The sequence below is a fragment of the Talpa europaea genome, assembly GCF_964194135.1.
Source record: "Talpa europaea genome assembly, chromosome: 5".
NCBI lineage: Eukaryota > Metazoa > Chordata > Mammalia > Eulipotyphla > Talpidae > Talpa > Talpa europaea.
The window spans coordinates 121,840,096-121,862,765 of record NC_140071.1 but is presented as its reverse complement, the minus strand read 5'-3'; the positions used below and the strand labels follow the sequence as shown (position 1 = coordinate 121,862,765).

Below are 22,670 nucleotides of genomic sequence, written 5' to 3'. Positions count from 1 at the left end.
TCCCCGGCCAGGAAGCTAACCCAAATGGTACAGCAGACTTTTCCTATCTCACCCGCTGCTCCCCTTAACAGTGTATTTCAGTTCAATCCTCCTGTTCTGTTCCCCACTCTGTCTCTGGTGAATGCCCCCCCCCCCCGCCCACTGCCACTGGCCTACACCCCAGCTCTTGTATGCATAAATAAATAAAAATAAATCTTACCAAAAAAATCACAAACATGAACAAGCATCAACTTTTGGATTACTCACAGATACATCTGCATTAATGACAGATTTATGAATATTTTGAGATTCCTTATTTCTATATCTAACTCAGGCAAAAAGATTTTGGTCTCAAATGCACACCCAATTCGTGTATTTTACAAATCATTGATACATTCTATTATATATTTTATCATCAAACTGCCTTGACTTAGGCTCCTTAAGACTATTTCATTTCAGGGCCTTCCTGGTGGCGCAAGGGGTTAAGCACCACACTATGAAGCAATCCGCAGCCTCTGCAGCATGAGTTCGATCCCTGGCCCCACCAGAGAGAAACCCACATGGCGAAGCAGGCCTCTCCTGTCTTTCCCACTGCTCCCCTCACCAGTGCATTTCAGTCAATTCACCTGTTCAGCACTCCACTCTGATTCTGATGAATCCTCTCACCCACCCCCATTATCTCTGGCCTGTACCCCATACAGGAGTATGCATAAATAAATAAATCTAAAAAAAGACTATTTCATTTCATACTTTGATAAGTTTCGTAATTCACAACAGATAGTCATGTTTAAATGTTTTTATATGTTTGGACAACTAATTAAAAGCTTTAATTATAAAATGATCTCTTGTCATTTATAATTACAAAATTAACAAATGCACACTTTAGAATCACTCTAAAATGCAAAAAAGTATAACAAAAAATTTGTATTCCTCAACCTTAAAGAATAATCCCTACATTTTTGCATATTTTGTGCTTCTGTTTTCTCTATAAAATTACAATTATATTACATTCCCTTGTTTATCAAACTGTAACAGGGTGGTCCCCAGGAAAGGGGGAGGTTCCCTGCCCCACCCAAGGGAGGGTGGAGCTGAGCAGGAAGAAGAGAAGCTGCAGAAGAGACTGAGGAAGGAAGCAGGATGGAGCCAGGAGACCTGGAGGAGGTGCATGGAGCCTAGAGACACGTAAAGAAACTGCGCTTGTCTTTTGGTTGTGGACTGGGTGACACAGATGTGGGTGAGACCTGTGGGGAGGTGACAATGGCAGCTTTTATCTTGATGTTGATTTTGCTCTTTTCCTTCTGGGCTTGTCTGGTTGTTTGTGACCCTTTGCTGTGGGTCCCCACTGGAAGATGCTTTAGACTTGTAGCAGGCTTTGGGGCCTTGTTCTGGGCCAATCCCATATGGATGGACTTTTACCCACGAGGGGACGGGTAACTTTGGGTGCTTCATTTAGAAACTAGACTCTTTGCCTTACCTGTATTGTTTCCTAGTTTTATTAAAGATCCTTCCCATTAGTCTCATGTGTTTTGTGTTGATGCGGCGGATGGCAGAACCCATTTAGAATAGGCAGGTTTGCGGGGTTTGGGCTGCCCCTCTCCCTGTCCTAAAACAGATTTGGCGTCCAACTGTTAGGGGTAAATGCTCTACAACACAACGTGATTTAGGACAAAGCCATCCGTGGTTAGTTAGCCCCATGGGGAAATTGGGCTTCCCTGTGGCACTGGCTACCATAAGCGCAAATGTGATTTTTGGTTTCTCTAGTGTTTGTTTCATATGTCGATTTGCTGTTGAAAAACTGGCTTGGGCTTTGTGAAGATTCTGTGTTAGTGTGTAATTTGTTTGTAGTGACTTGCTAAGAGATTTTAATTTGTGGAAATTGTTCTGTGCCAGTTTTACTCAATAGATTAGGCAGTACATTGGACCATGTGGCCAGATCAAAGATGGCGTCTGAGGCTACTTGGTGGGCTCTTGTAAAATTCAGTTTCTTGTTGCTAGGACTTTGGAACTTTTTTTTTTCTTTTCTTTTTGTAATCTCTGCTGTCTCATTAGCATTTCTAAAGGCAATAATGGGGCCTCCCCGCTGGCGCAGCGGTTGAGCACTGGGTTGCGAAGCTGCCCGTGGCCTCTGCGGCGCCGGTTCGATCCCCGGCTGCTCCCCGGCCATCGGAGGAGGGTCCCACATGGCGCGCAGACCTCTCCTGCGGCCCGCTGCTCCCCTCAGCAGTGTCCTTCGGTCCTTCTGCCTGCTCTGCTCCCCACTCTGGCTCTGGTGAATTCTCTCACCCTCCTGCGCTTCTGACTGTACCCAGTGCTTGTATAAATAAATAAATAAATAAATAAATATTAATCTTAAAAAATATATATATAAAAAAAATTAAAAAAAAAAGAAAAAAAAAGAAAAAAAAAGAAAAAAAAATAAAGGCAATAATGGTTCTTCAGTGGTATGTTGCTTTGTCTTTGGCTACTTCCTGCTCTCTGCCTGATGGATTTTGCAAGCCAGTTGTGGAGCAGTGGTGTTTAAATTAGCAAATGTATGCCTGGGTGTTAAGGAAAGAGTAGCCTTAAGCAGTAACTGGTAATTGCTGGTATCCTTGATGGATTCTTGGAGATAACTTGAATTTTTGCAAAGTCTGGATCAGAAAAATTAACAAGATTTTGTCTGAGTCTGAAAGGATTTGATGCTGTGAATTTTGTCTACACAATTTGTTTTGGGCATGTTTGCCATTTTGAATACTGGATTTGTTCAATTGCTGGTGTAAGACAAGATTCTAAGTTTCTGCTTCCTACTGGGGAAGGTCTGTTATGGAAAGCACTCTTTAGGGTGCAACATGTAACTGTACTGAAAGGTCCATGCAGGAGGCCTGAATGCAGGAGCCAACCAGGAAGCCCACCTGGGGGGCAGGAATGCGGATACCTGCCTAGAGGACTCAGACAATGAGCCTTCCCCCCTCCCCCTAGGAGTCTCATCTCAGACAAAGAACCTATACCTGTCCTACAAACTTTTCCCGCCTTAGGAGACCAACTACCCACCTGACCTCTCCTCGCCCTATAAAACCCTGCTTCCACCTAACAACGTGCACGGCTTCACTAACCCCCGCCTTGGGTCTGTGAGGTCCGCCCGGGGCGCAATAAACTTTCCCTCCCTTTGAGAAATGTAGCCTGGCTCTCCTTTTCTTTACCACCGAACCTTTCATGTACCAGGTTTTCATACCTGTGTTGTTGTTGTCCCTCCCTAGTGTGGGGGAGGTGTAATCTGTGCTTAGATGTTTAATCTGCTCTTTCAGCTTCTGTCCCAGAGTGGCTAACAGAAGTTAGGAGATGACTCCTTTTAATTGAAAGTTAATTACTGATATTTTGATTTTGCTTTTTCAGGTTCTATTCCAGGAAACCCAAGGAGTGCCTGCTTGGTGGCTAACAAGAGATGACTCCTTTTGCTTAAAAGTTAACTGTTACTTTTATTCTTTCAGTTGCTGTACAGAATACCCCAGGATTGACTTCTAATAAAGTCTTCAACACTGAAAACCCTAAGTGATAAACAAGGTCATGTAACTCTTGTGATTAATAAAACTTTTCCTTCCTATTTCCAAAGCCTTAGGTTTGTAGGATGACAACTGGAAATTTTTCTGCCAGCAACACTCCACATTTTTTTTTTTGACTTTGACATTTTTTTTTTCTCCTGAGCCTATGGAGTAAAACTGCAGTTACATAACATATTCTACTTGGCATAACTAAAAAAAAACTGTCTTTGTCTATATGTTGTATGTCTGTATGTCCTTGTATCTGTCTTGACCTAGAGAGGTTGAAAAATTGGTATACGTGGTGCCCATAGACGTTGAAAAAAAAAAAAAGTCTCCAGTTATGATAAAAACAAAAAGTTATGGTTTGATTGTCAACATTGTGCTACTGAACTAAGCTGGTGCCTTCTTAGAGATTGAATATTGTTGTATTGTTAGGGGGAAAAGGATGTCCCAAAGCAAATTCCATATAGGCTTTGTGGACTCCACCCCCACCCCAGGTCAAAGCCAAAGACACTGGGAACTCCAAATCCCATCACCACCAAAGGGAAGGTGGCTGGGACCTGAGGGTGGGGTTAAGCAGCCAGGTGGATACAAAAGGCAGACACGTGGGCTTTGGGGGGCTCTCCATTTTGGGCTCTCGGCCAGCTTGCAGCGTCCGGTCAGCTCTGAGAGTGACTTTGGGTTTCCAGGTCGTCGGATCGGGTAGGACGCATTAAAGACTTTATTTCCCTATTTTCTCCCTGAGTTGTACCTTTTCCTTATTTTCTTTTTCTCTTGTAAATAAACCTTTTATTAACCCTTTTGTGTGTGTCTGTAGTAGAGTATTCATAAGTCTCTTTAAAGCGCGCCGGTGAGGACCCACAGCCAGGAACCCGTTTAATATCAGGGCTGCTCTATAACAGTATCTGTTAATTTTCTGATATTTGTGGCAAAGCTTCCCAGAAATCTAAATTCAAGTACAAATTTGGTAGCCTGTCATTTGACTGATGCAAGGAAATTTTGTGGAACTTCAGTAGAGCTCCTGAGACACTCCACGAAGTTTCCCTTTCCTCCTGGGAAGGCATTAGATGAATTTGTTCTATTTGGCTTTTACCTAATGAAGTAAACTGGAAGGGAAGCATTGTCACTTGGGAAAATGGTAAAACTTTGGTATGTACAAAATGTTAAGAGTAGTTTTCTAAAATGTGTATGAAAAAAACCTCTCAGTATCTGGTATGTATGTAAATTTTCAATGGTGATTGTCACCTTGTAATGTGTAATTCAATTGTTTCATATCTACAGAAATTGTTTCTGGAAATACAGGGAGAAAAAGGTCTCAACAGATTCCTATTGATGGAACTGTTGAGAGTAAAAAACTTTCCTACTAAGGACTGAATAGACCTGGAAATACACCTGATATTCACTAAGTTTTTCTTGCATTTTGTTCTAAATCCACAAAGTTCTCTTGTTTTGGTGACCAGGATCTGCAGCAAGGTTGCAATTTTTTTTCCAGCAAAGCTAACTTGTCACATTTTCTCTCCCCTTGATACCAACATGGCATACAAATAGTGGTAGTAATTTTGCTACTTATCTTAGAGTCTGTTTTTGCATAACTTCCATAGGGATTTTGTCTGTTTTAAAAAAAATTGGGCGTGAGTTTGATTGTATGGCTTTGTGTGGAGTTCTTCCAAAAAGTTGAAAAAGAGCTGAACCAAGAAGAGGAGAACCTGTTTGCCTTGTTTGTAGGGTTCCAGAGGACTCCAAAGAAGGTGAGGAAGCTTGCCTCCATTGGCAGGACTGGACAACCCGGCCAACGAAAATGCCCTGGTACCCTCGAGAAGAGGAAAGCCCAGGTGGAGTCTGATGAGACCAACCTTATACCTGAAGCATACATCGACTGGATGCCACCGGTTCGCTCTGATCCTGAATGGAATATTTCAACAAAGCCAGCTAAAAATTGCTGTTAGTTATTTCTACCCTGTGATTTTATGCAAAAATAGGAAAAATGGCTTAAAAGTAGATTTAGTTTGCAAACTTTTGCTATGCTGTTAAAAGTTTGGGATCAAGGTTGAGAAAATTTGTGTTTTACATCAGTTGAACCATTTTAACATTTTTTCCCTGTGATTTTGATATATTTGCTATCTTGTTTTAGCCAATGCTCCAAATTTTTTTTCTTTTGGCTTGGATAATGGACTATTTTTAAGTAATGAAATTGTCATACTGGACATTCATGGACAATGCTGCTGACTAATTGTTGCTTCTCTTACACACATTGTAACCCTGAAAAAAGACTGTCTCCGAAGATTACACCATGAGATCTGTGCCACCATATAGATATGGTGGAATAAAAATTAAAAGGGGGGATTTTAACAGGGTGGTCCCCAGGAAAGGGGGAGGTTCCCTGCCCCACCCAAGGGAGGGTGGAGCTGAGCAGGAAGAAGAGAAGCTGCAGAAGAGACTGAGGAAGGAAGCAGGATGGAGCCAGGAGACCTGAAGGAGGTGCATGGAGCCTAGAGACACGTAAAGAAACTGTGCTTGTCTTTTGGTTGTGGACTGGGTGACACAGATGTAGGTGAGACCTGTGGGGAGGTGACAATGGCAGCTTTTATCTTTATGTTGATTTCCCTGTTCCCATAGAACAGGGAAACTTCTTAAGAAAAGACTTCTTGAAAAGGGCAGAAGGCTTCTGGAGGACCCCGTGGCCAGCTGGGAAGTTAGCCCACGCCAGGCCCCTTCCGACCAGCAGTCTGAGCCCACAGAGGGAGCAGGCACCCACGTCCGGGGCAGACCTGGTGCGCAGAAGAGTGTGCCTGCAACCGGAGGCGCAGGGACTGCATCCCGCTTCGCCATTTTAGAACAGGGACATTTCTTCAGTAAAGACTGCCTAAAACCAGCAGAAAGCTCCCCCAGAAGGCAGAGATGGCCTAACAACTCCTCAGGAAAGAAGCACACCACAAAAAGAAAACCACTCCCCAGATTGCAACGACAGCAACTTGGAAGAACTTCTGAGCCTTCCAGAAAGAGAATTTAAAATTGCCATGATTAAAAAAGTGATAGAAGTCATAAAGGAAAACAATGATCAGAAGAATGAAATTGAGTCCCTAAAGAGGGAAGTAAAAGAAATTCAGGAGATCAAAGAATTAATGGAGGAACTAAAGAACTCTGGGAAAAGCAATGAAAGCAGAATAGATGAAATGGAAGAACGAATAAGTACTCTTGAAGACACAGAAATAAAAAGAACCAAAAGAGAAAAGGAAAGAGAAGTACGAAGGAAAAAGAATGAAGAAAGACTTCAGGAACTATCTGACTCCATGAGGAAAGGAATTATAAGAGTTATAGGAATTCCAGAAGGAGAGGAGAGAAATGTAGGAACAGAGAAAATATTCAAAGAGATAACTGAAGAGAACTTCCCAAATGCGAAGAAGGAGCTGAAAATTGATATACAAGAAGCAAGAAGAAGACCAAACTTCCACGACGAAAGGAAAAACACAGCAAGACACATAATAGTAAAGCTCCCAAGAATCCAGGACAAGGAAAAAATAATGAAGCTGGCAAGAGGGAAGAAACAGATAACATTCAAAGGAAAGCCAATCAGGCTGACATCAGACTTCTCCGAAGAAACACTACGGGCAAGGAGAGAGTGGAGGGACATAGTCAACAGACTCCAAGAAAACAGATGCCAACCAAGAATACTCTATCCCACAAAGCTCTCCTTCCTCTATGAAGAAAGAATAAGGATCTTCCCAGACAAACAGAAACTCCGGAATTTCATTACGACTAAACCCCCACTCCAAAAAATACTACAAGGAGTCCTAAAGCCAGAACCTCAGAGGGATGAATAACAACGAAAGAAGACCAAAAAAAAAAAAAAAAAAAAAGTTATTAAAAGAATAAATAAATAAAATCAAAGGAAAGACTAACACAATGGCAAATACAGATGCTAACATATCAATATTAACTCTAAATGTAAATGGACTAAACTCTTCAATAAAAAGACACAGAGTTGCAGCCTGGATTAAGAAACAAAACCCAACCTTTTGCTGTCTCCAGGAAACACATTTAGCTACAAAAGATAAAAATAGGCTCAAAGTTAAAGGATGGAAAACAATCCTACAAGCAAATGGACCAAAAAAGAAAGCAGGAACAGCTATACTTTTATCAGATAAAACAGACTTCAAACTCAAAAAAATAAAAATGAGACCCCAATGGTCACTACATTATGATCAAGGGGACAATACTTCAAGAAGAAATAACACTCATTAACATATACTCACCAAACGAAGGAGCACCAAAATATATCAGACAACTGTTGTCCTCTCTGAAAACAGACATCAGAGAAAACACATACGTAGTGGGAGACTTCAACACACCACTATCAACAATGGATAGATCAACAAGACAAAAAATAAGTAAAGAAACTAAAGCTCTAAATAAGGACCTAGAGCATTTGGGCTTAACAGACATCTATAGAACACTAAACCCAAAAAAAATGGAGTACACATTTTTCTCAAGCGCACACGGATCATTCTCCAGGATCGATCACATACTGGGGCACAAGACAAACATCAACAGATACACCAAGATAGAAATCATACCAACCATCTTTTCTGACCACGAAGGCATCAAACTAGAAATAAACCATAAAAAGAAGGCAAGGAACTATCCTACCTCATGGAGATTAAAAACCACACTACTGGAAGACCACTGGACTAACGAGGAGATCAAAGAAGAAATTAAAAAATTCTTTGAATTGAATGACAAGGAGGACACCAATATCCTAAATGTATGGGATGCAGCAAAAGCAGTAATAAGAGGAAAATATATAGCAATAGAAGCTCACATCAAAAAACAAGAAAGAACTCAAAGAAACAACCTAATCTCGAAGCTCAGAGATCTAGAAAAAGAACAACAAAAAAACCCCAAACCCAGTAGAAGAAAAGAAATAATAAAAACCAAAGCAGAAATAAATGAAATTGAAACTAAAAAAACAATCCAAAAGATCAATGAAACCAAGAGCTGGTTCTTTGAAAAAATAAATAAAATAGACAAACCCCTAGCCAGGCTCACAAAGGAAAAAAGGGAGAAAGCACAAATAAACAGGGTCATAAATGAAAGAGGAGAAATCACAACGGACACAGCAGAAATCAAAAGAATAATCAGTAACTACTATGAACAGTTATATGGAAACAAGTTCAACAATCTAAAGGAGATGGACAAATTCCTAAAATTCCACAATCACCCAAAGCTAGATAAAGAAGAAATAGAACACCTAAACAGACCAATTACAAGCAGCGAAATTGAAATGGTAATCAAAAACCTCCCCAAAAACAAAAGCCCAGGACCTGATGGATTTACAAATGAATTCTACCAAACATTCAGAGACGAAATAGTGCCTATCCTTCACAAACTCTTCCAAAAAATTGAGAAGGAAGGGACAATAACAAACACGTTCTATGAAGCCAATATTACACTAATACCAAAACCGAATAAGGACAACACAAAAAAGGAAAACTACAGGCCAATCTCCCTAATGAACACTGATGCAAAAATCCTCAATAAAATTTTAGCTATCAGAATCCAACAATGTATCCATAAGATAATTCACCACGACCAAGTTGGATTCATTCCAGGGACACAAGGATGGTTTAACATCCGAAAATCAATCAACGTTATCCAACACATCAACAAAAAGAAATATAAAAACCATATGATAATATCAATAGATGCTGAGAAAGCTTTCGACAAAGTGCAACACCCATTCATGATAAAAGCCCTTGAAATTCTTGGGATACAAGGAACATACCTCAACATCATAAAGGTCATCTATGACAAGCCAACAGCCAGTATCATTCTCAATGGTGAAAAGCTGAAAGCAATTCCATTAAGATCTGGAACAAGACAAGGATGTCCACTCTCACCACTGCTTTTCAATATAATACTGGAAGTCCTAGCCAGAGCAATAAGACAAGAGAAAGATATACAAGGAATCCAAATAGGAAAAGAAGAAGTCAAACTATCACTATTTGCAGATGATATGATAATGTGCATAGAGAACCCCAAAATCTCCACAGAAAAACTAATTCAACTCATCAATCAATTCAGTAAAGTGGCAGGATACAAAATCAACACGCAAAAGTCAGTAGCCTTCCTATACACAAACAATAAATCTGAAGAAGAAGAAATCAAAAAAACCACCCCTTTTATTGTCGAAACAAAAAAAATCAAATATTTGGGAATAAATCTAACAAAAGAGGTAAAGGACCTATACAAAGAAAACTATAAAACACTGTTAAAAGAAATAGAAGAAGACACAAAGAAATGGAAAGACATCCCCTGCTCATGGATTGGAAGAATAAACATTATTAAAATGGCCATCCTACCAAAAGCAATATACAGATTCAATGCTATTCCAATCAAAATCTCAATGGCATTCTTCAAAGAAATAGAACAATTATTGATGAAATTCATATGGAATCACAAAAAACCCCGAATAGCCAAAGCTCTACTGAAAAAAAAAAGAAGGGAATGGAGGCATCACACTCCCAGACTTCAAACTGTACTACAAAGCCATAATCATAAAAACTGCATGGTATTGGAACAAGAACAGACATACAGACCAATGGAATCGAATAGAAAATCCAGAAATAAACCCACAGATTTATGGTCAACTAATCTTTGACAAAGGAGCAAAGACTATGCATTGGAGCAAAGAAAGTTTGTTCAATAAATGGTGCTGGGAAAACTGGGTCGCTACATGCAAAAGAATGAAGCTTGACCACTACTTCACTCCATACACAAAAATCAACTCAAAATGGATTAAAGAACTAGACATAAGACCTGAAACCATAAAATACATAGAAGGAAATATAGGCGAAACACTACGGGATTTGCACATCAAAGACATCTTTACAGACACATCACCCAAAGCAGTGATAGTGAAGGCAAAGATAAAACAGCTGGGACTACATCAAATTAAAGAGCTTCTGCACAGCAAAAGAGACAATAACAAAAACAAAGAGAAACCCCACCAACTGGGAGAACATTTTTGCACCCAACACTAATGATAAAGGACTGATCACAAAAATCTGCAAAGAGCTGGTGAGACTCAGCAACAACAAAGAAAATATCCAGTCAAAAAATGGGCAGAAGAGCTAAAAAAAAAAACTTCTCTGAAGAGGAAATGCAAATGGCCAACAGACATATGAAAAAATGTTCAACATCACTTGTAATCAGGGAAATGCAAATCAAAACTACCATGAGATACCATCTTACACCAGTGAGAATGGCACATATTAAAAAAACTAGCAACAACAACTGTTGGCAAGGGTGTGGAGAAAAAGGAACTCTTCTGCACTGTTGGTGGGAGTGCAAACTGGTCCAACCACTATGGAGAGCTGTGTGGAGATTTCTGGACCTACTAAACATAGAGCTTCCATATGATCCAGCAATTCCACTCCTAGGTTTTTACCCAAAGGACACAGAAACATCAATTCCAAAGAACACCTGCACCCCTATGTTTATAGCAGCACTATTTACAATAGCTAAGCTTTGGAAACAGCCCAAATGCCCAAAAAATAGATGGCTGGATTAAGAAGATGTGGTACATATACACCATGGAATATTACTCAGCATTCAAAAAAGATAAACACATGCAATTTGCAGCAACATGGATGGCATTGGAAGGGATCATGCTCAGCGAAATAAGCCAAAAAGAAAAAGAAAAATACCGAATGGTCTCACTCATAGCAGGAATCTAGAAAACTTAAATAAGGGACCAGGAAAATGAATATAAGAAAGTGAAAATCAAAATCAACAAAAAACTATGAACCAGAGACACTTTTTGGGGGGTGGGGAGCGGGAGGGGAGGCATTGGGGTCAGAATGGGGCGTTTGCAATTGTATGGGGGAATATAAAAATTAAAAAAAAATTTAAAAAATTAAAAAATAAATAAAATGCAAAAAAAAATAAACTTCATTCTTGTTAAAAAAAAAAAGAAATTGGAAAGCATACATACAACAATAGAGAAAAACCAACAATGCTAAAGAATTACTGTTGAAATGATTAATAACATTGACAAGTCTCCAGCAAGAATTAATCAAGAAGAGGGGTTAGTAACAAATTACCAATATGATGAATGAAAAAGAGAAGATGTATTACACATACAATAATACATGGTGGTGGGGCGGGGGTGTATGGGACCTGTTACATGAAATAGAATATCTGGACAATTCTGTTTCTATGAAAATAAATTGAATCTGAACTTAAAAACTCTCCCACAAAGAAATCTCCAATGTCAGATTGTTTCATTGGTAAAAGTGCCAAACAAGACAAGTATGTATAGTACTAACTACACTGTTCAAAATATCCAACCCCTCATGCGATTCTGCTATTATATATTTTTTAAGATTTATTTATTTATGCATATAAGAGCTGGGGCACAAGTCAGAGATGCAGGGGTTGGGGGTGAGAAGATCCACCACAGACAGGTCTGGGAACAGAACAGGCCGACTGACTGAAACACATTGCTGAGGGGAGCAGGGGGTGAGCCAGGAGAGGTCTGCTGTGCCATGTGGGTTGCTCCCTGGCCAGCCAGGGATTGAACTCATGCTGCAGAGGCTGTGGATTGCTTCATAGTGTGGTGCTTAACCCGTTGCGCCAGCAGGGAGAATCTGCATATCTTGGCTTACCCATAAAGTCACTAGTGAGAGTAAGAGTCTACTTTTAAAGCACAACATCCATGTAAGAGCTGACACCTATTACATTAAGCCTTCTATCTTGGTTATCTATTAACACTGGTAGAGATTGTTATCTAGCTAGAATCAAGAAATGAGAAAGAGTGAGAATATAATACAGAAACTAAACACCTGAAATTTAAGAATTCTTTTTTTTTTTTAAAAAAAGATTTATTTATTTATTTATGCATACAAGAATGGGGGTACTGGCCAGATGTGCGGGCTGTGAGAAGATCCACCAGAGACAGAGCAGGTAACTGAACAGGCAGACTGACTGAAATACACTGCTGAGGGGAGCAGCTGATGAGTCAGGAGAGGTCCACTGCACCATGTGGGTTGCTCCCTGGCCAGGGATCAAACTCTTGCTGTGGTGGCTGCGGTTAGCTTCAAAGGTTGTATCTTAACCCCTTGCACCACCAGAGAGGCCCAAATTTAGGAATTCTTAAGGGAAGAAAAGAGCACCATGATGGGAGTTTTGAAGAGATAATCATAACATAGTGAAACCCATAACTGGGTTTGGAGTTCAGGAAGAGAATAATGAATGAAGTATGTAGCATCTAGCTACATCTACTTAGCTAGATGTAGCATCTACCTTCATTTACTTAGGTAGCAATAGCCCACTCACTTGAAGCCATCTTATAAAGATGCCACATAATTCAGCTAACCTCAACCAACAAAGTAATCAAAACCCATTATTTAAAGATGAGTAAATTAAAAATCAGTTTAAATCTTCAAGCAAGATGACAAAAGTCAAAAGGAAAGGGCAAGTAAACCACAGAGAAACTTGACCTTTTTCATGAAGACAAGAAAGAGTCACTGAAATGTTTTGAGCAACAGATTAATAGGGTCAGATTCTAATTTCATGAAACTACTCCTTCAATTAAGAGGTAGCAAGTAAATGAACGTATCAGTCACAAGGTTGATATATCCATGGAAGTTAATCCAGCTACATAATACATTAAGACATTTTACTAACCAAGTATTCTGAAACAGTAGCAAGTACAATAGGAGGTGAGAGATGAAATGAAAAAGGCATACTTTATGGACTTTTTGTATATTTCACACACACATATATATACACAAGAGCCACAAAATAATATGTATACATGTTTATCAAAATAATAGCTATTTTAATTATAGTAACAGTTATACCTTTTAGGTATGACAATCATAGTGTGGTTTTTAAAAGTATTCAATTTTGGGGGGAATACATTCTGAAATAATATTGAAATGTTATGTCTAGGACATGCTTCAGGAGCTCATTATTTTACTTTTCCCATTTTTGTTTTTGAGTTGTTACATAATAAAAAATGTTTTTTAAAAAGCTACATGTATCATATGAATCTCAGAATCACTTTAAAGCATCTAATCAAATCACATATTCGATGATACAAAGGTTCCTGAAATTTAAATTCCATTTAAAAATAAGATTGGGTGAGGGGGTGGGGAAAGAGAAAGGTAAACTGAGACCTGGAAATATTAGCTGAAGAAATATGAGTTAATGGCAGGTATAGGACTAAACACTAAAACCCATGTTTCAGGATTACTAATATACTTTCCAGAACTCTCACAAGCTGGTGCTTTACTTTTTTCCATTTTTATCTCATATTTTACTTGCTTGTTCTCTCTTTCCTACATTAGACTTTTAAATTCTGTGGTAGCAATAAAATGTATTCATTTGTATGGTATCAGAATCTACAGAACTATGCCTGATACAAAGCAGGCACTTGATATTTGTTGAATTAGGGCTTATATATATAACTAGTTCAGAGAATCTTTATAGGTATACTAATCTTTCATCAATTAGAAAAATCCACCCCTCCCTCAGGTGTGAAAATATTAAGTTTTGGAGTTAAATAAAATAAACCTTATAATTTATTTATATATTTATTGTTTATTGAGGTAAAACTTGGTTTATGACACTGCATATGATTTAGAGGTAAACTGTCTTCAGGTACTGTACCACATTACACCCACCACCTATAGTCCACCACGGTTTCATGGTGCTCCCTCCACACTTTACTCTCCCCCTCTCCCACCCTGACAGCCTTGATTCTACAGTCAGATTTCTAGGGTTTGTAAATTGGGTTGGCTTTATCTGACCATTGTTTTATTTATTATTACCACTGACTTCTCATAAATAAAAATCATAAAAGAATATTGTGAATAATTATATGCCAATAGAAATTAAGTAACTTAGATGCTATTGCACCAATTCCTGAGACACAAACTACTGAAAATGACCCAAAAAGTCTACATAAACCTGCAACAAATGAAAAGACTGAATAAGCCATCAAAAACAACAAAGCCCAGACATAGATGGCTATTAAAAATTGTCAATTTTCTCCAAACTTGTACTACAAAAAAATTGGCAAAACATTGCTGGCTCATTTTATATTATCAGTATCAATCTGATTCCAAACCTAGACAAAGATATCAAAAGAAAAACTACAGACCATTCTCTCTTATAAAAATGAATTAAGGGCCTCCCCGGTGGCGCAGCGGTTGAGCGCTGGGTTGCGAAGCTGCCGGCAGCCTCTGCAGCGCCAGTTCGATCCCCGGCTGCTCCCCAGCCACCGGAGGAGGGTCCCACATGGCGCGCAGACCTCTCCTGCCGCCCGCTGCTCCCCTCAGCAGTGTACTTCGGTCCTTCTGCCTGCTCTGCTCCCTGCTCTGGCTTTGGTGAATTCTCTCACCCTCCGTGCTTCTGACTGTACCCAGTGCTTGTATAAATAAATAAATAAATCTTAAAAAAAAAGGTTAATGTTTCCATTAAAAAAAAAATGAATTAAAAAAAATAAAAATAAAAAAACTTCTAGGGCCTCCCTGAAGGCACAAGGGGTTAAGTCCAGCACTATCAAGCTACTGCCAGCCACTGCAGCATGAATTAGGTACCTAGCCAGGGACCTGGCACCCATGGCACAGCAGACCTCTCCTGTTATCGCCTGCTGCTCCCCTCAGGAGTGTATTTCAGTAGATCCGCCTGTTATGCTCCCCACTCTCTCTGGTGAATCCTTTCACCCCCCTGCACCTCTGGCTTATACCCCAGTTTTCATATACATAAATAAATGAATCTTAAAAAAAAAATAAGGGGCCTCCCCAGTGGCGCAGCGGTTGAGCGATGGGTTGCGAGGCTGCTCGCGACCTCTGCAGTGCCGGTTCGACCCCCGGCTACTCCCCGGCCACCGGAGGAGGGTCCCATATGGTGCGCAGACCTCTCCTGCCGCCCGCTGCTCCCCTCAGCAGTGTGCCTCGGTCCTTCTGCCTATTCTGTTCCCTGCTCTACTCTGGTGAGTTCTCTCGCCCTCCGCACTTCTGACTGTGCCCAGCGATTGTATAAATCAATCAATCAATAAATAAATAAATCTTAAAAAAAATAAAAGTTTTAGACTGTACAGGTCATAAGTTCTCTGTCATAACTATTTAAATACTGTAATAACACAAAAGCAGTCACAACTGATATGTCACTGATTATGTCTATCTCAATAAAACTTTATTTAAAGCCTTTGAAATGGGAATCCCATATAATTTTTGATGTCATAAAATATTATTTTGATTATTTTCCATCAACCACTTAATAAAGTAAAAACAGTTCTTTGTTTCTAGGATTACAAAGACAAGGTAGCAGGGCAGATTTAGTTGGCAGGTCAACTCCTGAATTATATCATTCTGATGGAAGAGTGTTTTAACTAAAAAAGTAATTAATATTACTACGTAGAATAGACAATATCTAGTCACCTAACGACTAGATATTCTAACCAATGAGCTAATTGAAAAAGAGGTGAGAGCCTTATGATTTTTGTTTTATTTTTATTTTTTTAAGATTTATTTATTACGCATACAAGAGCTGGCGTACAGGCCAGAGGTGGGGGAGGGGGTGAGAGGATTCACCACAGATAGAGTGGGGAACAGAACAGAACAGAACAGAACAGAACAGAACAGAACAGAACAGGCAGAGCGACTGAAGTACACTGCTGAGGGGAGCAGCGGGCAAATCAGGAGAGGTCTGCTGCACCATGTGGGTTGCTCCCTGGCCAGCCGGGATCAACTTGGCAGGGGATCGAACTCCTGCTGCAGAGGCTGCGGACAGCTTCATAGGTTGCATCTCAACCCCTTGCGCCACGAGGAAGGCCCCTGTTGTAATTTTTTTTTTTCATTCAGCCTTCATTTCCATACCCTGTGTACTATTTCTCCCTTAATCTGTGGTTTTGTGATATCTATGTCTTTTCTAATGGTATTAGCAAATTTCTTATCTAAGTTACAGGCTGTTTCTTTCATTGAACATTTGATTCAAATGGCTTGTTCATAAACTTTGTCTCTGCAGAATCTAACCACTTGGCTTCCAAGACCAAGAACCTACCATAGAGCACATTGCTCTACCATGTCACCATGTACAGAGTCCATTATCTCCTGTTGATAACAGGATAAGCTATCTGAAAGTGAGTTAGTTAACATGGTTTCTGTGACAACTCCATCACATAGCTATCATCTTGTCAATGATCTGTCCTCCCTGACTTCTGTGACATTTTTCCATTCGCTTGCTCTGACCCCTGGGTTGTAATAGATTCACCCTGGTCATACTTCCATTGCAATGAGCCATATTTCCTACATTGTTATTTTTTTAAAAAAAATTATTTATACAAGAACCAGGGTACAGGCCAGATGCACGGGAGGGTAAGAGGATTCACCAGAGACAAAGCGGGGAACAGAACAGGCAGACAGATGAAATACACTGCTGAGGGAGCAGCGGGCGTGGCAGGAGAGGTCTGCTGCGCCATGTGGGACCCTCGCCAGCAGCCAGGGAACGAATCTGTGCTGCAGAGGCTGTGGGCAGCTTCGCAGCCGAGCGCTCAACCGCTGTGCCACAGGGGAGGCCCCCATTAGTGTCTTTTAAACACTGCGTGGCTTCAGAAAGTTTTGCTACAGACTTAGTAATGTTTCTTGGCAAATTTGAGCATAACTATGAGGTTGTTAAGTACTTATATATTTGCAATACAGTCATTTCAACAACACTGGTTGAATCACAAAGTCAAGTTTCTTTTTCTTGTGCTACCAAAAGTTATAACAAAAAGTGAGCTCTTGGTCTCCCTGGTGGTGCAGGGGTTAAAGACAAAGTGCTATCAAGCGGTGGCTAGCCACTGTGGCTTGAGCCAGTGGGTCTGGCTGCTATGCTCCCCACTTTCTCTGGTGAATCCTCTCACCCCTTTCATCTCTGGCCTACACCCCAGTTCTTGTATGCATAAATAAATAAAAAATACATCTTTGTAAGGGTCCTCCCTGGTGGCGCAGGGGTTGGGGTGTGGCCTATGAAGCGATTTGCAGACATTGCACGCACAAATTTGATCCCCGGCCAGGGAGCTACCCACATGGCACAGCAGACCTCTCCTGACTTGCCCGCTACTCCCCTGAGTAGTGTATTTCGGTCAATCTGCCTGTTCTGTTCTCCACTCTGTCTCTGGTGAGTTCTCTCACCACCCCCCCACACCTCTGGCCTGTGCCCCAGTTCCTGTATGCGTGAATGGATGAATCTTTCAAAAAAAAATTGTAGAAATTGGTTCTCTCTTGACTCACAAAGTACAACAATTTGCATGAGGAAATACAAAATAAATATATATTTTTTTAAAGATTTATTTATGTATGCATACAAGAACTGGGGTATAGGCCGGAGGTGCAGGTGGGTAAGAAGATTCACCAGAGACAGAGGGGGGAGCAGAACAGGCAGACTGACTGAAATACACTGCTGAGGGGAGCAGCGGGTGAGACAGGAGAGCTCTGCTGCGCCATATGGGTAGTTCCCCAGCCAGTCGGGGATCGAAATCGTGTTGCAGAGGCTGCGAATAGCTTCATGGTGCTGTGCTTAACCCCTTGCACCACCAGGGAGGCCCCATAATCACACATTTCTAAAGAACTTACAGGTCAAAGGGAAAAAAAATCACAAAGAAATGGAGAAAATTTTCTAAATAAACGGTAATGAAAACTTATCAAAACCAGCGAAATGCAATTAAAACTGATTTAAGTTTAGCTTTACAAACTTAAGTCAGAACAGTGGTTTTCAGACCAGAGTGACTGCTGCCCTTCAGGAGATATCTGATAGTACCTGGGAATATTGTTAAATGTCCTAACTAGGGAAAAGTGCTTACAACTGTTACCTCATTGAGTGCATTTGCAGGGTGTTGACAAACATCTTACAATGCACAAACAGGCCCCCCGAACAAAGACTTATCTGGTCTAATATGCCAAGGGTCCCAAGCCTGAGGAAACTGTGTCAGAAAACTCAAACTACATAGAAGGAAGAACAGAAATGAATAAAAAGAAAACTAGCATAGAAAAAATTAACAAGGCCAAAAGTGAGGTCTTTGAAAAGAGAGGTCTACATTCAACAAAGCTCTTACTAGAAGGGTCAATTTAAAAAAGAGAAATCAATATGAGGAGTATAAGAGGGGAACAGCACTAGAAATACAAAAACATTAAAGGGATAGTAAAATGCTATAAACATCAACTTGACGTGGATAAATTAGACAGCTTAGAGAAATGCGCAAATTCCTTGAAAACATAACATCATACATTATTGGGAAGGTAAAACAAATACAACCTCTTTGGGAAAAAGACTAGCAGCTGTTATTAAACATAATCTACTTTATGATCCAATGACTACATTCCTTGGTATTTACCAAACATAACACATATGTCTAGTAAAAGGCTTGTACAGGAATGTCTACAGCATCTTTAGTGATAATAGCCTAAAATGTAAATAATCTAAATTTCTATCAATACAAGAATGTAATAATATTTGGCCCACATCATAAACTATTCTAGTCATATAACAGAATAATATTTAGCCATGAAGAGGTACAAAATAATGATACATAAACAACATGGGGGCCTCCCCGGTGGCGCAGTGGTTGAGCGCTGGGTTGTGAAGCTGCCCGCAGCCTCAGCGGCACCGGTTCGATCCCCGGCTGCTCCCTGGCCACCGGAGGAGGGTCCCACATGGCGCTCAGACCTCTCCTGCCGCCCGCTGCTCCCCTCAGCAGTGTACTTCGGTCCTTCTGCCTGCTCTGCTCCCCGCTCTGGCTCTGGTGAATTCTCTCACCCTCCCGCGCTTCTGACTGTACCCAGTCCATGTATAAACAAAAACAAACAAACAAACAAACAAATAAATAAAACATGCCTCTAAAAAAAAGTTTAAAAAAAAAAATAAACAACATGGACTAATCTCAGAAAAATTATATTGTATACAACAGGCCTTGCACAAGAGTACACATATACTGCAGGATTCATTTATATTAACTTTTAGGGAAGCAAATTAATTTAGTTTAAAGGTAAAAGGGTGGCAGCCTCTTTGGGGGTGGTACAGAGAGTAAAAGGGAGCATGAGGAAATTTCTGAGGTGACAAAAATGTTCTATCTCTTAAGTGTTTGGGTTACACATGAGTAAGCATCTGTAAAACTCAGCAAATAGTATGTATGTGCATTTCACTGTATATAAATTGTACTTGCCCCCTCCCCAAACTTTAAATTAACAGAGTACGCTAACGAAATTCATGCTAAATTGTTATAGGGTAAAGTGTGCTGATAATTGCAACTTACTTTGAAATACATTAAAAAAAAAAAAGAATAGATACATGCATACACTAAGATAAACACATACGCAATGAAGCAAAATATAGCAAACTCCACTCAACCAAATAAGAACTGATTCAATCCCTCATACTGATAACATGATGTTTACTTTTGTATATCAGGTATTTCTTCAAAGATGGCCGACAGACATGAAAACATGATCATCACTTATCAGCAGGGAAATGCCAATCAAAACCACACTGCAGGGCCTCCCCGGGTGGCACAGTGGTTGAGCGCTGGGCTGTGAAGCTGCCTGCAGCCTCTGCAGAGCTGGTTTGATCCCCGCCCTCTGGCGAAGGTCCCACATGGCGTGCAGACCTGTCCTGCCGTGCCCGCTGCTCCCCTCAGCAGTGTATTTCATCAGTCTGCCTGTTCTGCTCCCTGCTCTGGCTCTGGTGAATTCTCTCACCCTCCTGCGCTTCTGACTGTACACAGTGCTTGTATAAATTAAAAAATAAAATAAAATAAAAATTTAAAAAATTAAAAAAAAACCACACTGCAATATCACCTGACACTTGTGAGAATGGTCTGTATCAAAAAGACCAAAACCAGCAAGAGCTAGAGAGGATATGGAGAAAAAGGAGTCCCTGTACACTGCTGGTGGAAAGGTAGACTGATCTAGCCCATATGGAAAACAGTGTGAAGATCTCCAAATATTAAAAATGGATCTACCACATGATCCAGCAATTCCACTCCTAGGTATCTACCTGACGAATGCAAAGCCACGAATTCAGAGGAATATATGCACTCTTGTTTATTATAGCCCTACTTAGAACCACCAAGTTATGGAAACAACCTAAAGGCCCAAAGGCAGAAAAGTAGATTAGGAAGATGTAGCATATAAGCATGATGGAATACTATTTAGCTATTAAAAAAAAAATCTCTTGTCATTCATAGGCAACCTGAATGGAACTGGAGGGGATTATGCTAAGGGAAATAAATAACTCAGGAGGGAAAGACAAATACAGAATGGGGTCATTCACATGTGGAATATAGAGAAACAAAGGATCAGATAAAACCAAACCAGTAACAGGCCTCCCCTGGTGGCACAGTGCGTGAGCGCTGGGCTTCAGAGCTGCCCACAGGGCAGGGTCCCACATGGTCCCACATGGCGCGCAGACCTCTCCTGCCACGCCTGCTGCTCCCCTCAACAGTGTGTTTCGTCAGTCTGTCTGTTCTGTTCCCTGCTCTGGTGAATTCCTTCACCCTCCCGCGCTTCTGATGTACCCAGTGCCTGTATAAATAAATAAATCTTTAAAAAAAAAAAAAAAACTGAACCAGAAACAAACACTAGAAATATGATTGTGGAATTGAGGTTAGTAGGGTGGGGAAGGGGAAAAACAAAGTGGGAGGGAGCACCATGGAGTATGGTAGACAGTGGGGTGGTGGGTGTAACGTGGTAACAACACCTGAAGGAGGTGATCCTGTATCTCTGAATCATACACAATGATGTAGACCAGTATTACCTCGATAAAAAAGTAAAACATGGTGGGGGGGCATTGTCAAAAGATAAGTCTCAAAAGAAGTCGACTCAAATGCTAAAGCTATAAGACAGGTACTTTAATGTAATTATGATTAGTAATATTAAAAAACAAGGTGGAAAAGATGGGCAACATCCAAAACAGTGGGGAATTTCAGCTGAGAAATGGAAACTACATCAAATTGTTTCACATTATCAACAATGGAAGCACAAAAGGAGAGGAGAAAGAAGTGGGGAAAAAATATTTTAAGAGGCAATGGTTGAGTGATTTTTTTTTTTAAAGATTTATTTTTATTTATTTATACAAGCACTGGGTACAGTCAGAAAAGCGGGAGGTTGAGAGAATTCACCAGAGCCAGAGCAGGGAGCAGAACAGGTAGACTGACGAAGCACATTGCTGAGGAGAGCAGCGGGTGCGGCAGGAGAGGTCTGTGTGCTATGTGGGACCCTCACCATGTGGGACCCTTGCCATGTGGGGCCCTTGCCAGCGGCCGGGGATTGAACCGGTGCTGCAGAGGCTGCAGGAAGCTTTGCAGCCCAGTGCTCAATCACTGAGTGATTTTTAATGGTAATGAAAGATAAAACATAGACCCAAGAAAGTCAGAGAGAACGCCAAACAAAATAAATACAAAGAAAACTACAAAAGACACATGATAGTGAAAAAAAATCCTGAGGGTAGGTAGAGAAGAAAGTAACTTCTGTTACTAGGGGACAGGGCAATTTACAATTTGATGTTCGATTTAATTACCATTATATATTTCAAGCCCTGCCAATATGCAAATAATTAAATGAGGTAATAAGTAATAAAGTCGCATAAACATTTCATCTTTGATGATTCAGAAGTCCCACAGGAATCACATCACATATGTAAATATAAATGATTAGTTTTGGAATGCCATACACTAATGAAAATGCATAATAGATCAATGTTTACTTACCTTCCTGTTTTGGTAAAAGTAAAACCTCATTAGTAAAATATATATAAACTACCAATTCAACCTGAAATTTAAAAAATACTCCAAGATGCTATTTTTGTAGCAACCTGCTCAAATTAAGAAGACCAGCATGGAATAAGATTTCATTTGCAAATAATGTCTGCTTTCATAAGCAAATCATCCCGTCAGTGGGCTTTATTCATAAACTATTACCTTTAAAGACTTTTTTTTGTTAAATTATATTTTTATAACTGCTAGTATTAACAGAAATAGATTTCTAAATAGTAGACTGCCACCAGATACAGTAAAAGTGGTCATGATACACATAGTTGCATACCTCCCAAATAAAACGTTTTCAGGATAGAGCTAAATTTAAAATAATCAGGAAACAAGAGTCTGCTCTGGGCAGAATTTAAAATTATTGT

The 22,670-nt window shown here is 40.1% G+C and overlaps 1 protein-coding gene across 2 annotated transcripts in view; it reads right to left on the bottom strand.

The window, feature by feature from the left end:
- The window catches only part of PDS5A (PDS5 cohesin associated factor A), a gene marked incomplete at both ends in the record, with an annotated part of 114,374 nt that overhangs the window by 78,262 nt on the left and 13,442 nt on the right, over window positions 1-22,670 (bottom strand). The gene's annotated exons all lie outside the window — the stretch shown is intronic.